The sequence below is a fragment of the Callorhinus ursinus genome, unplaced genomic scaffold (assembly GCF_003265705.2).
Source record: "Callorhinus ursinus isolate GAN/ISIS: 27379988/994484 unplaced genomic scaffold, GSC_fseal_2.0 scaffold17, whole genome shotgun sequence".
NCBI lineage: Eukaryota > Metazoa > Chordata > Mammalia > Carnivora > Otariidae > Callorhinus > Callorhinus ursinus.
Genome location: NW_027397079.1, coordinates 39551253 through 39555799, shown reverse-complemented (window position 1 = coordinate 39555799; position 4547 = coordinate 39551253).

The window sequence follows — 4547 nt, the reverse complement described above, 5'->3', positions numbered from 1 at the left end:
AAAGATTTTATTTATTTATTTGACACAGAGAGAGACAGCGAGAGAGGGAACAAAGCAGGGGGGAGTGCGAGAGGGAGAAGCAGGCTTCCCGCTGAGCAGGGAGCCCGATGTGGGGCTCGATCCCAGGACCCTGGGATCATGACCTGAGCCAAAGGCAGACACTTAACCGACCAAGCCACCCAGGCACCCTGTTTTTGTATTTTTAATATCATTTTAAGTGTTCTGTTCTCAAAAGCTTTCCAGTATTTCTAGGATACATCATATTGCTAGAAATAAAAATTATATAATTCTCTATTTATTGATTTTTTAAAAAAACTTATGGTCACACTTTGGATGCAGCAGTGTTAGTGTCCTAATTAACCTTTATTGACAATAATAATTTATCTGATTCCTCACATCTAAGTTATCTGCTAAGTCTTATTATCCAAAGCACATCCAACTTCACCGAAAACATGCCTCAGGTCCTGCTATCAGCGGGATAAACAGGATTACCATCACCTTTCTAAATTGACTTACTAGTAAGGAAATTGTGCTTGAGATAGGAGTATGAGTTTGGGGGGGTCTAGTGGAATGCCTTTATTGCACCCAGAGTATGGCTGTGCTGGTAATGGTTGTTATGCAGTGAAAATGAAGAACACCAAGAAGATGAAGGACACTTGAAAGAAAGATGATATATTAAATTGTGGAAGATCAGACCTGGTCTCAGAACAAGCAGGTGCTTTTTACTGTAATAAATTAGAAGTATAATCCAAACTTTCTACTTAGAAAATAGAAGTTTGGCCATTAGAATACTTTTACCAGTTAAGTTAGTGATCTATTTCTAGACCATTTTTGAAAAAAGGAACGTAACTAAAGTGGGAGACCCACAGGCCAGGGAAGTCTTATTAACAGTCCAAAGTTGATTCTTCTTTCTATCTAATCCTTTTCTTCAAAGATCATCCCTGACTATTTCAGGGAGGACCTTAAGTAGAAATAGCTTCCAAATGTTCAATGCGTTCCTCAGAGTTCCTGGGAGAAAATGGTCCTCCTCTGACTTCTAACCGTCCTACCTCCCAAACGTATTAGTCATTAAAGTGCTTCTCTCTGTAGATCAGTGTTTGAGAGAGTGTAGTCTGAGAAAACTCTGGCTTTACATGTTTGGCAAAAATCAGAGTCTCTGGGAATTTGCATTAATTAAAAAAATCTCCAGATAATTCTTATATATTTGCAAGTTTGAGAATCTTCTAGATTATAAGGTAAGAATCATTGTTATTTATCTCAGTAACCTCTCCCTCTGCCCCAATACCTCACATGTAGTATATACTCTATGGACACTATTCTTTTTTATTTATTTATTTTTAAAGATTTTATTTATTTATTTATTTGTCAGAGAGAGAAAGAATGAGCACAAGCAGGGGGAGAAGCAGGCAGAGGAAGAAGCAGGCTCCCTGCTGAGCAAGGAGCCTGATGTGGGACTCAATCCCAGGACCCTAGGATAATGACCTGAGCCACCCAGTTGGCTGGAAGGCCCTGGTTACTTCCAGCACAATGCTTTGACAATTTTAATTTTTTTTTTAAAGATTTTATTTATTTGTCAGAGAGAGAGAGCACAAGCAGGGGGAGTGGTAGGCAGAGGGAGAAGCAGGCTCCCTGCTGAGCAAGGGGCCTGATGTGGGACTCCATCCCAGGACCCTGGGATGGACCCTGGGATCATGACCTGAGCTGAATGCTTAACCAACGGAACCACCCAGGCGTCCCCCTCTCTGGACACTTTTAAAGGAAAAAGGAACATTAAATGTAGAGTAACAAAACATATAACAATACAGTCGGCCAAGCTATACAAAATTACCATCATTGTAGATCAAAACAGTTGAATTACTTTGGTTTAACCTCGTATTTGCTAGGGAAAGTGAAAAACAGTCTTGCCAACTGTTTCAACTGAACTATAAGATGTCATATAAATTAACCTTTTCATTTTGAACTTCTAGAGAACATATGGAAACTAATTAAACATGTAATTCAAGTCTTTGGTTATAGATTCCTTAAGTTCAAACTAAAATGTAAAAACTACAGTAGCGTACAATGAGTTTGCAGTAGATTCTAAAACTTTTCTTGTAAGTCATGAGAGCACTGGACTTGAAAAGAGCACAGGGTTTTAAAGTCTTAGGATGTATTAAGGGAATTAGTTTAATGCATTTCAATCCCTTTAAATTCCTTCAAATATGCTAGAGAAAATACTTTTAAATTATTAAAAACAAAAAGTCTGATACATCAAACAAACACAGCGTAAGGTGAAAATTAATGTTCTTAGACTATAGTTTCCATCATGTTAATCCCATGTTCAAACTTTCCAGTGGTTTCCTATTTCCCAAAAACCGAATGTGTTAGTTTAGCATTCAAGTTCCTCCAAAATCTAGCTCTGAGCTCTCCATCCAGTGGCATCTTCACTCCTCAGTCAGGTAGCCAAATTCATCTACTTCACCTGTCCAGGTACCCTACTGTGTCACTTCTTTGCTTTTCCCCTGACAGACTGCTGCCCTTCATTCATGTCATTTAAGTGGATGTTTTCTTGCTTTCCTTCAAGGATGGCTGCACCTCTCTGCACCCTCTAATATTAGGCTAGATTTTTTAATGAAAACACTGGCCATAGTAGGCTACCACTGCACATTTGCTCACGTCACTATATTTCGTTGAGTAAAACTAAGAGTGGAGGCCTTGAGTTCATCTGGTCCTGTCACCTCATTTGAAGGAAGAAGTTGCTGCCTAGAGAGGGAAAATCAGGGGGCACAGGTGGTGGTGGAGGCCGAGCTGGGTCTCTTGACGTGGCCCTGGTTACTTCCAGCACAATGCTTTGACACCATGTTCTAGGAAGCAGTACTCTTCCCTGGCCACAAGTTTGATTTTTCTTTCTCCTCCCCATGAAACTTTATTTATGAGTAACAGCACATTGAGGGAGCCTCCCCAGGGCATCCTGTGGGGGGTGCCTCCCTCCTCCTTCTTCAGTCCCTCCATTCACTGGTTGTTTCTGGACATTGGAGCTCCCTAGCGCCAACTCTCTCCCTAGCAATTCACATCCACAGTTAGGTCTTTGGGCCTCTGCCTTGTCAGTTCGAGGAAGAGGGAAGTGTTCTGGTGTGGGGGCTCCAGAAAAGACAGTGCAGGGGTTAGCAGATGGAGACTGTAGCCTAGCTGAGGGCCTAGCTGCTCCCTCACCGCCATGTTTAGAAAAGTCCAGGTAAGGTTTGGGGCATAAGCAGCCCTGCTTCAGCAGGTGGAGGTGGCGAGAATATTTCTGGTTCCTTCCTGCCCGGATCACCTCCCCCACCCCCACCCCCCAAACTCCCCATTCCTCATCCCTACCTCTCAGACCTTACGGAGCTGTTGATGGTGGGAAGACAGCCATGCTCAGCAAAGTAGCGGGAAAGCCGGTGGCAGAGTCAAGCTCCTGCAGAGGTGTGGACAGCAGCCTGAATGGCAGGGCAGCGTTGGGAGGGGGCTCCAGGCTGCATGACTGCTGTGATTAGCACCTTAAAATTAATATGGTCTTAGTTATATTTGGACCCATGAAACCTGAGCCATATGACTTCTCTCCATTATTAGCTTTACCTCCCTGGCCCTTGAAAACGAGAAGACTGGATACAACATTTTGAGCTCTGCAAGAAAGGGAAGTTTGGAGCATTATCTTGGAATTTTTAATTTTGCTTTTTTGTGGACAGAGAGTGTTCTATATGCTAAAGACTCTTTGTTACTTTTTGAGACTTTTTTGGTCGTAACACAAGGTCCATTTTTGTAAATGTTCCATGGATACTTGAAAACATAAGTGTATATTTTCTACAACTTTATTTCAGCATCTATCCCTGTGCCCAGAACATAGTAGGACTTAGTAAACACCTACGTTGAAGGAGCTTTTTCACACAAAACATAGTGCCTATACAGCAACTTTGGAATATCTCTAACATTTTTGTTTTGTGACCTACGCATTCGTGGGGGCACGTATGTTCTAGAAACGTCTAACTCTATAATATCACAGAAGCACACTGTAGAGGTACTGGGTGGAAATCCTACTGCAGCTTGCTGGAGGAGCTCCTCAGAGGTGTGGCACTGCCCATCTGCATCAGGATCAACTCAGGAGCTTTATAAAAATGCAGTTTCCAGGTCCCACCACAGACCCAGCAAACGAGAATTTCTCAGGACAGGAACTGGAATCTGCGCTTTTCAAAGATTGTCCCCTACTCTTGATTCTGATACACACTAACAGTTGACCTACTAATCAGGGACCATGATATATGTGACTTTTCAGATTTTCTTCTTTGAAAGAACAAGAAGTCGCCATTTTACACAAAAACAGTCATATTTTCTGGGCCTCCCCACCAGTCCTTGAAGTCTGCTGTACATATCAGAGTACAATTCTCTGGAAAAAGAAAATGAATGTGGGTTGTCCCTATAGTATGCCAGTAGCTGCTATTACATATACTTTCTTTTTTTTAAGATTTTCTTTATTTATTTGAGAGAGAGAGAATGAGAGATAGAGAGCACGAGAGGGAAGAGGGTCAGAGGGAGAAGCAGAC